This window comes from Gouania willdenowi, unplaced genomic scaffold, assembly GCF_900634775.1.
Source record: "Gouania willdenowi unplaced genomic scaffold, fGouWil2.1 scaffold_309_arrow_ctg1, whole genome shotgun sequence".
Classification (NCBI taxonomy): Eukaryota; Metazoa; Chordata; class Actinopteri; order Blenniiformes; family Gobiesocidae; genus Gouania; species Gouania willdenowi.
This window is the reverse complement of record NW_021145070.1, coordinates 319,381-330,396: the sequence shown is the minus strand read 5'-3', so window position 1 is coordinate 330,396 and position 11,016 is coordinate 319,381. Positions and strand designations below refer to the sequence as shown.

The window sequence follows — 11,016 nt, the reverse complement described above, 5'->3', positions numbered from 1 at the left end:
AGCTTCAGATTGCTACAGCGGCTACACCCAGCAGCCTGTGGAGCCTCGTACTCCGCCAAAACTGTGTAAAAAGTTCTCAGGAAGTTATTTTTTTGTTTTCCCGTTTTCTGCAAACTTGGTTAATCAGAGACTTTGTGTTGCTATCATTGTCTTGAAGGGAAGGTTGGTACTATGCCAACAAAGTGTTCTGTAACCAGGTACAGGAACAGCACAATTTCACTGAGAATAGGTAAACAATCCAGACTATAGGTGTCAAACGTGCTGGGGCACGGAAGCCCTAGTTCAGTGGTCCCCAAACTACGGCCTTCCTCCACATTTGGCCCGGCCCCCGGAACAATACCAGAGACACCTTATGATTTTTTTAAAGTCTGGCCACGCGATCGAGATTACCCGCATAGAACATGACATGCTACTCCACCCTTCTGCAGTGTGTGCCCCTCCCTCCCTCCCTCCCTCCCCTCCCCTCCACTCCCCTTCCCTCCCCTCCTAGACTTGCCCCTCCCTGTTAGAACAGAATAATGGCGAAAAGGTTAGGTAAGAGAAAAATTGATTCTGAATGCAGGGTATTTAACCTGCAATGGACAAACGATTATTTTTTTGTTCAATGCAAAGAAAAGGCTGTTTGTCTCATCTGTCAGGAGGCGGTGGCAGTATTTAAAGAATACAACTTGCGGCGACACTATGAATCCCGTCACAAAGACAAGTATGATAGCTTGCAAGGCCAAATGCGCGCAGACAAACTCGCAAAGCTAAAAAGTGGACTGTTAACTCAGCAGAATACATTTGTACGCCAAGCTCAGCTGAACCAGGCATCCATTCGGGCCGGCTTTCGGGTTGCTCAACTGATAGCAAGCAGCGGTAAACCTTTCACTGATGGAGAGTTTGTCAAGAAATGTTTGAATGCTGTCGTGGAGGAGGTGTGTCCCGATAAGAAAGATGTTTTTAATGCCGTGAGTCTGTCTGCGAGTACAATCACCAGACGCATTGAAGAAATCGGGGGTAATGTATATGCCCAGCTGCAGCAGAAGACGAAAGAATTTGACTTTTTTTCATTAGCAATGAATGAGAGCACGGACGTGCAGGATACGGCGCAGCTGCTCATTTTTATTCGTGGAGTTAGTGCAAACTTTGAGATGTGCGAGGAGCTGGCAGCCCTCCAAAGTCTCAAAGGGACTACAACGGGGGAGGATATTTTCGGCAAAGTATGTCAAACCATGGAAGAGTTGGACCTGGACTGGTCAAAGCTTGCCAGCATTACGACTGACGGGGCTCCTAGTATGGTGGGCGCGTCTCGGGGTCTAATAGGACGCATGAACCGGGAGATGGAAAAACGGGGTCTCACCGCCCCGCTACAAGTCCACTGCCTAATTCACCAGCAAACACTGTGCTGCAAAGTGTTGAAGTGGGATTCTGTCATGAAGGTTGTGGTGTCATGCATAAACTTTATCAGAGCAAACGGACTTAAACACAGGCAGTTCCAACAATTCCTGACTGAACTGGAGTCTGCGCACGGCGATGTGCTGTACTACACGGAGGTCCGATGGTTTGGCTTTGTGGTTTTCACAGGGAAGTTGATGAGAGAGGGCTGCAAACAGCGGTGTCTACAAGCCTACTCGAACCTACACATTCTGCTCTGACAACTAAGCTGAACTTTTACCTGCTAAGATTGTGCACGGCACAACAGAAAGTTAATGTTCCATGGATGTTTTTTCTGTGAAGAACCCAGAGAGGGTTATTTGATTATTATTTGTTTCATAAATAGTGTCATTATATATTTCCTGACTTTATTTTTTTCTGTGAAGAACCCAGAGAGGGTTATTTGGTGATTATTTATTTCATAAATATTGTTATTATATATTTCCTGAGAAGAAACCAGAGAGGGTTATTTGGATATTATTTATTTCATAAATAGTGTTGTTATATATTTCCTGACTTTATTTTTTCTGTGAAGAACCTAGAGAGGGTTATTTGTTTTTTATTGATTTCATAAATATTGTAATTTTATTTCAGAAAGTGTTATTTATTCCCTGACTTTTTTCTGTGAAGATCCCAGAGAGGGTTATTTGGTCATAATTTATTTCATAAATAGTGTTATTCATTTCATTAATAGTGTTTTTATTTATTTCCTGACTTTGTTTTCTGTGAAGATCCTGGAAAGGGTTATTAATATTTGGTTATGTGTGGCCTTCTGGAAAACAATAAATGTGTACGTTTAGGCACCCCTGTGATCGTCACACTTTTTCTGTTACAAACTGACCCCGGCCCCCCATCAGAGAAGGGAAAAGTTATGTGGCCCTCACAGCAAAAAGTTTGGGGACCCCTGCCCTAGTTAGTCCAGTGTCCAGAACCTCTGCCTATCACTGGAGAAACAGAGACTCAAATATTAAACCTATGTATGTATTTTATTATAAAACATCAATCAGAAATGCTGAAAACATGAAACAACAATATTATATATGTGAACTATATGACATGCACTAAAACTAAAATATAACAAAATTACTGAAGAATATAACAAATTGTCAACTTAACAACACTCAGCAAAGCTCTTTTGCTGGTAACTATGGTAACATTCTGTTTGGAAGAAATGGAATCTTTAGGTTCTAAAATGCTTTGATCTTCTAGGTGCTAAGATGCTTTGATCTTCTAGGTTCTAAAATACTTTGATCTTTGAAGTTCTAAAATGCTTTGATCTTCACATGATCTTCATTGTCATTTCACAAACTCTTTGACAACAGTTATAATTTTTGATCTAATGATGGAAGTGCATCAGTTCAATGTAAAGAGTCTGGAACAAACATGTTTTGATGTCCTTAAGGATCATCTCTGTACAGAAAACTGCATCGAGCTGTGGCAGTTTACAAAACTCTGTTACGTTCCTATTTTTCTTCAACTGAAGTATGAGGCCTTTCACTTTATCTGTGAGAATTTTGAGGAAGTTTCACTCTGTGTAGAGTTTTTCCAGCTTACGGAGCAGGAGCTGGCTGATATCCTGGGTCAGGATGACCTTACTGTAACCCAGGAGAGCACAGTTTATCAAAGTGTTTTAAGATGGATAAACCACATGCCTGAGGAACGACAGGGAGCCATTTCTACTCTGTTACCAAAGGTACGACTGGGGCTGATGGACAAAAGTTACATCACAGACAATGTGCTTAACAATGATGTGGTAAAAACAAACCCTGAGTCCCACCTCTTGGTCTCTGATACCCTTAAAGTCATGTCTCAACCTTCGTTACCCTGCTCTGAGTCTGGGATCAACAACACCTTGTTTTGCCGTCGCTTGCCAAACGCCGTCTTAATGATGTTTAGAATATATTCTAAGATCATAGAGGCCTTTGACTACAGAACTAACAGCTGGATCACAGTTCACACTCATCCCAGTCTGGAGGATTCCATGACTCACTTACGCTTCTACAGCACTGTCTTCCTTGGTAGATGCTTCTACATTGTGGGTGGTGTTTTAAGATGGACCAACCCCTCCAACAGAGTGTGGAGGTTAAACCTAGTCACACACACTTGGCAGGAGATGTCACCAATGCAGGAGTCACGGCGCTCTGTGAGTGTTACCGTGCTAAAGGGATGCATCTATGCTATGGGAGGCTGCAGGGATGATGGAACCTCACAAAGAACTGCTGAACGCTACCAGCCCAACATCAACCAGTGGACATTCATTGCATCAATGAATGAAGAGAGGATCAGGGCCAGCTGCACCACACTGAACAACAAGATTTACATATGTGGAGGATGTAGTAATAGAGCACTGAATACTGCTGAGTATTACAACCCAGACACCAACCAGTGGACACTGATCACTCCCATGGGAACACCTCGTTATAGACTTGGAGTTGTTGCATATATGGGCCACATTTTTGCAGTTGGAGGAAGCGATGGGTTCAGAGATCTGAGTTCTGCTGAGGCTTATGACCCAGTGACCAACACCTGGTACGATGTCCCTGAAATGGTCCACACACACAGTTACTTTGACATTGCAGTGATGAACAAGAAGATCTTTGTTGTCTCTTGTAGCACAGGAAACAGAATTGTTGAGTGCTATGACTACACTTCAAATACTTGGTCTGTGGTATTTTCTGGCATGGACCACAATGATTGGGTGAAATGCTGTGTGATTTCTGGACTTCCCAACATGGCTGAGTACTGTTCACCTCGTAAACCCATCATACCCAGGACACAGGTCTAAAAAAGGTCTAAACTTGATACTGAGATGGAGCAAATGTTATTTTCCATGATCCTAACTGGGAGTGTAACCTGCTCTGACCAGGTCTGTGTGTATCAATAAAAGTGTTTAAAGACATTAGAAGAACTAATGTGTGAATAAATGGATCAGTTCATGTCTCAGCTCAGATGGGATGGTTTTAATCAGCCTGGATCAACCTGAGTTGGTGATGATCTAGAAAAAAAATACTACATTTTAGGGGTGACAACATATAGCAGACGTGTAGATGTACTGAATTTAATTAGAATTAATGTAGTGGTTAGCGCGTATTAATTTTAAATATCAAGACAAAACAATGCAATTCTGTGACACAACAAACCATTGAAAACAATAGAACCTATTTTACCATTTAGAATAATGCACTATAATACAATATGACACCTACAGACCAGGTTAGGTGTTCAGCCTAAGTTACCATGGTGATTTAGCCTCGTAAGAAGTTATCCAGAGTCTGAGTACAGCACACACTGATTAAATGCAGGAAGTTAGAGAGAGAGAGAGAGAAGAGGAAATCCAGCTTCAGAGGACAGGGTCTTTGTGTATTCTTCTTCTTTTGTGTTTAATGAGTTATTCATGTTTGTTTGTTATATTTTCTAGATTTTTTTTGTGCATATTTATGGTCATTTTGTGAAACTGTACAGTACATTTGTGTACTTTTATTGTCCTTTTGTTCAGTTTCGCTAATATTTTGTGTGTTGTTCCTTCATTTTGAGCGTTTACTTCAGGGTGTGGCTAATACTAGACTGAGTATTGTGTGGCCCACGTCTGGTCCAAACCTAAAGCTAATAAATGATTGCTAATCAGGAAATGTCCAAATGAAGCTCTGTGATGATGGGCTTTTATTGTTAGACACGTTGTCCTAACCAACAGGACAGAGGAGTTCATCTGTTTGACCAATATCATAGTTAATGTTGTTGTGGACTGTCCCAGAAAAGCTGCTGCTCTCTATTTGATCTTAAAACAAAGCCTTTGCTGTAAATTAGAGATAAAATATAAGAAAAAACACTACATTTGAGGAGAATTCTTAAAATAAGAGACATTATCTGTCCATGCAGCAAGTTAAATTTACTAAATAAGAAATCTTGAAAAAATATGTAAAATATTATAATATGATCCTGATGAATATTCTAAAGAGTTAAAATAAGCAGAAATGGATGATTATTAGATTAAATTACTTAAAATCAAACTTCCTACAGCACAATAATAAGTTAAATATACTGACTATAAACAAATAATTCTTGTTAAAAAATGTTATATATTTCTTTTTTAATTTTGACAAATGAAAGCTTCAGAACAAGAAGAAAACAACTAATCTAAGTAAAAAATGACTCAGCATTTGTGAAAAATGATTAAGCTGTTTCTTGATACAAGTTGACTCATCTTGAAATAAAACTAAATCTATATTAAAACTAAAACCAAAATTTTAAAACCAGTTTTTGTTCTTAGAATAAACATCTTATCAGAATCACAACCAGGAGTATGAGTACCATCAACATTTATTAACAGTATGAACCGTACACCAGAAACAGTGGTTGCTGCACACTTTTTATGTCAAATTTAAGACAATTTAAGACTTTTATTTAAAGCAAAACCAACAGCAATGAACAAAACACATAATATGCTGCTGTATAAAGTGCTGTGATTTGTCACGTGAAGAAGGCAAAAACAAAATGATCAAACATTTGTGCAACACTACAATGTAAAGTATTCAAACATGTCTCAGTTCAAGGTCCATCTAACATGTGAGACCTAAGGACACTGAGGGAAAACTTGTGGCGTAGCTAGCCAAGTCAGGCACAAAACAACTTATTCAAAGGCATTGCAAACAAAAACAAACACAACAGACCTGACAAAATGCTGCTTGACATTCACCTATTTTTCAACCAATGATTTCCATTCAGCGATTGCTTTCCTATATGTGCTAGTAGCATCTTGATCATGGATGGCATCACCAATGACCTCGGTTTGAATGACAGAGAGGACCGTGGCAACACACTTTGGGTGTGTTAAGTGCAGAGTGTAGTAGTATGACATCAATACCAACATTGCTTCCCAGAATTCCTCCTGGGGGAGGTGCTCACAGGCATGTTTCCCACAACGACACAGCTGGATGTTCCATCAAAAACCAGCAGCGGAGAGGAGAGAGGCTGCTTCTCCAGGTATAGCCCAGGGTCCTCTCCTGGCTGGAATAAAGCAAAAAGGACAATGTGGTGAAGAGTTTAAAGAGAAGCAGTGCCGTGCATCAAAACAGCTTCAGAGGGCGTGTTCATTGAACACTCATTTATTATTAACTTATCAGGTTAGAACTAATGAACTGAACCAAGAGCGTTATCAACAGATAACAACACTCAGAAATTAATATGATTTAGATCATGTTTGAATCCATGTACCCTTCATTCTTTGGTTATTTCGTTTCAAAACCAAATTATTAATTTTTTAAGTTAATTTAAAACCAGAAACAGGAAAACGGAAAAAACAAATTACAGAAAAAAATTGTATTTTGGGTTCTGGGTTGTATTGTATTGTATTGAAAAAAGTGTATTTCTGATTTTTAAATTTTAAAATCATAATAATCCAAGTAACAATGGCAACATATTTTATTGTTTTGTTTGTTTGTCTTTTTTAGGTGACGACAGTTGCAAACACTGCAGCTTCTCTGTGAACTTGTAATAGAGAATAAGAACGCTACGTCAACTGTATAAACTATGGAAGTATATCTGTATCATAATTCAATTTAAAATCCATTAACAGAAATAATTTTTCATTTTCAGAATATAGCTGCATTTTTAACTCATAAATAAAATGAATAATAAATTATCCATTTTCATTTTCTTCTTCCCTTAAACATGACGCTCTGGTGGGAGGAGTCAATGCAGACTGGAGAAGAATTACAAACGGTGGAAAATCAGATGATTTCAGGTCAAAATAATGTGAGCAGCTGATTTTCTGAGGGTGCACAGATCCTAGATGACTAAGATAGTTTATAAATGTGATGACTGGACTACAATAGAGTTACACAGAAGTAGTTTGATATTTACAACCACTGTTTATTTGTCAAAGGTCACATATTAATTCAATGAAACTTTATTTATACAGGGACAATTCTAACAATAGTCACCTCATAGCGTGAGATAACAGGCAACACATTGTGTGATCATTGGTTTCTAAGAAGGGTTTACAGATGAAAAGCTCTATTATAGCTAAGTGTGTGCTAATATGCTAACTATTGTAATATACAGTTTTTAATAGCAGACATGATATTTACAGTCATAATATATTGTGTTTCTGGGTGTGTAAAGGTTACAGATGTGTCCATATATCCATCCATCCATTTTCATACCCGCTTATTCCTGTTTATCAGGGTCGCGAGGGTCTGCCGGTGCCAATCTCCGACTCTCATAGGGCACTGGGCGAGGGTACACCCTGAACAGGGCGCCAATCCATCACAGGGCAACACAGACAGACAACCACTCACTCATTCACTCCTACGGGCAATTTAGAGACTTCAATCAACCGTACAGTCATGTTTTTGGATTGTGGGAGGAAGCCGGAGTACCCAGAGGAAACCCACGCAGCACAAACTCCACACAGAAAGGACCCAAGTGTCCACCCCAGGGATTGAACCCAGGACCTTCTTGCTGTGAGGCGGACGTGCTAACCAGTAATCCACCATGCGCCCTAAGTCAATATATTCATAATAATAAAACTTTATAAATCTTCCCCATGTGACCAAACTATAACACTGCATTTTTATTTTTTCCATTCATTATTAAATAATGATGACATGTATGGTGACCATACGTCTGGTTTTAAACATGTCCTCTTTTGTTTTCACGTGGTGTCAGGGCTGTGTGGGGATATGTTACAAATTTCTGGGTTTTTCAGCGACTTTGAACGCATCTCGAGGCATGCGTTAATTTAAAAGATGTACCTCCACAAAAATGTGTTCTATCTGTCACCTGCAGTCACAGATTTTTTATGATATAGATATAGAATCAACTGCACTTTGTAAAAAAGACAAACAAACAAAATGATATAATGTGTTACCATTGTTATTTTGATTTCAAAAACAATCAGAAATACACCATTTTTTTTGTATTTGTTTTTTTTTTTTTTTTCCTGTTTCTGGTTTTTCTGTTTTCCTGATTCTGGTTTTAAATTAATTAAAAAATTACAGGAAAAAAGTGCCACTAAAGTAGATGTTTTACGTAATAACATGCTCCATAGTTAATTATTAGTTATGTTTGCTGTGTCAGCATGTCTTTCATGTAATGTAAGGAAGTGACTTTAATTCAATTTGTTGAAAATTATTTCCTAGACAAACAAATGCAGTTATTCTGCATCATGCAGTGATAGACACAACAAACACATATACAGCTGTTATGTTACTGCACAATATCATATAAGTTAGCTGTTAGCATAACAGCTTTATATTGTAACAGCTCTGCTGTTTGTTGGATGTGTCCGTTGTAGATGTTCCTAATTCCTACAGCGTTGGCAGTCAGTGAAGGCAACTTGAGGATGCGTAGTGGAGATGTGTGTTTACAGTCTATGGTGTAGAGAGTTTGTGTCAGAAGTTAACTTTGGATTCATCTTTGTAATTTACCTTTCCATGTTTTATTTGGTGTGGTCACAGCAAACAGTGACTCAGGAATTTTCATGCAGTGAAAACTCCTGAGTCATGATGGTAAACAGCTAGGCAGGCAGTATTGGTTTCACGTTTATGGTGAAGTGCTAAGAAGTGTCACAATGTGTGTGTGCACTCTGTGTATCTGTTGCACGGTGTATATTCTGTTTGCTTTGAAGAAGTAATCCCACTAAGTAATCCCCATTTTTAATAAAAATACTGGTAATCTGATTACATGTTTTTAAATGTACTGTAACAGATTATAGTTACATTATTTTTGTATCCAGATTACATAACGCTGTTACTGGTAATCCATTACTCCCCAAGCCTGTGTGTGTGTGTGTGTGTGTGTGTGTGTGTGTGTGTGTGTGTGTGTGTGTGTGTGTGTGTGTGTGTGTGTGTGTGTGGCTTCAAACTCTCTATGAGTGGCTCTGATTGGCTGCAACCGCACACACACACACACACACACACACACACACACACACACACACACACACACACACACACACACACACACACACACACACACACACACACACACACACACACAGAGGGCGTCATAGCTCAGAGGTTAGAGTACTGGTCTTGTAAACCAGTGGTCGTGAGTTCAATTCTCACTGAGGCCTTCACTCACTCAGTTGAATTATGAGGAGAATTGTAGGAAAAACATTTTGGGAAAAAGAAAATCCTGTTGATGGAAATCAGAAAAGATCAATGTTATTGATTTAATCTAATTCTATATAATAAATAAATAAATAAATGGTCCTAAATCAAACAATAAATAAACTACACATATAACACAGGACAAGTCAACAACAGCTTTGTTGCCAGGTTGGGTTTAGAGTTTTTGAAGGAGACGATGTAGATACATTTATGACAGTTTATGGTAGAATTAGAATATAATAACAGCTCTATCTGGATGGCTCTGTGACAGCTACACATTGTTGAGAGGAAAAAATAAATAAACAGGAGACAGAAGGGTCTCATTCATGGACTTATTAAAACGTTTATTTAGTCACTTTAAAGTATTTAAAAAGCTAAATGAGCCTCTGTTTAGTAGCACAGGCTACATACCTGAGCTAACGTCAGTAAACTCTACTAAACTTACATTATTAGTTTCATGCTTAAAGATGTTAATTTACAGGTTCTCTGTCTGAAAACAGCTGCTGGTTTAAGAGTAAATTAGTGCAGAAAACAACCTTTTGGTCTGTGAAACCATTAAATATTAAGAATCAATCATTTCATTAAAGCAGATGATATTATCAGTTAAACATCTTGTAATAAGTGCAGGTAAATGTAGTATCTATATAGAGCCAGGAGGTGGTGGTAGAGCTACAGTATAGATGTGCTGTTCCACAGGTTGGACCATGTGAATAGATTGTAAACTTTCCATGTGACCAGCAGTGATTAGAACTCAGTGAAGGAGAACCAGCAGAACAACAAGGATGCTTTAAAAGCACAGAGTCAGTTAAACTCAGACACAGAGTAGCTCATCTGGAGGACTGGGACCATTCCTGGAGGAGGACTGGGACCATTACTGGAGGGCTGGGACCATTCCTGGAGGACTGGGACCATTCCTGGAGGACTGGTCTGATGTCACCTGGAAAGTGATGGAGTGTGTGAGGCTGTGAGGGCTTGAAGCACTAGAAATAAAAAGTGTTATTTCTGTGTCCAGTAAATACATTTTGTTAGTTTTGTTTTGTTCTCAGAGGAAAAAACTTCAGGGTTCACTGTTCAGTTACTGTTTATTTTATGCATTAAACAGTGTCATAAATGTATTTACCTCCCTATAGGCTACATGATGGAGCCAGTTCACTACTGATACTACTGTAGTCATTTACAATCTCATTCTTATTTTTTTTTTCCCAAACTGCATTTTAGTCGAGTCGTAAAAAGTTACTCAGAAATAATAAACAAATTTACACAAATCAAAAAAGAAACAAACTACAAAGCAAAACCACTCACTGTCACATTAGCATGTGAAGCACAATACAACAACTTAACTATACACAATGTATCTATAATGACATATCTACAAATATAAACATATATACACACATATATTTACACACACATTAAACCTGTTCTTTCTTGGTTTCTTTTAAAACGCTAAAAACTTAGACATATCTCAATATAAACTGTCAATATAATC

At 38.5% G+C, this 11,016-nt stretch overlaps 1 non-coding gene across 1 annotated transcript; it reads left to right on the top strand.

The window, feature by feature from the left end:
• Positions 1-9,417: 9,417 nt before the first annotated feature.
• Positions 9,418-9,490, top strand: trnat-ugu (transfer RNA threonine (anticodon UGU)). The gene has a single exon. It is a non-coding gene; the product is annotated as a tRNA-Thr (tRNA).
• Positions 9,491-11,016: the final 1,526 nt, after the last annotated feature.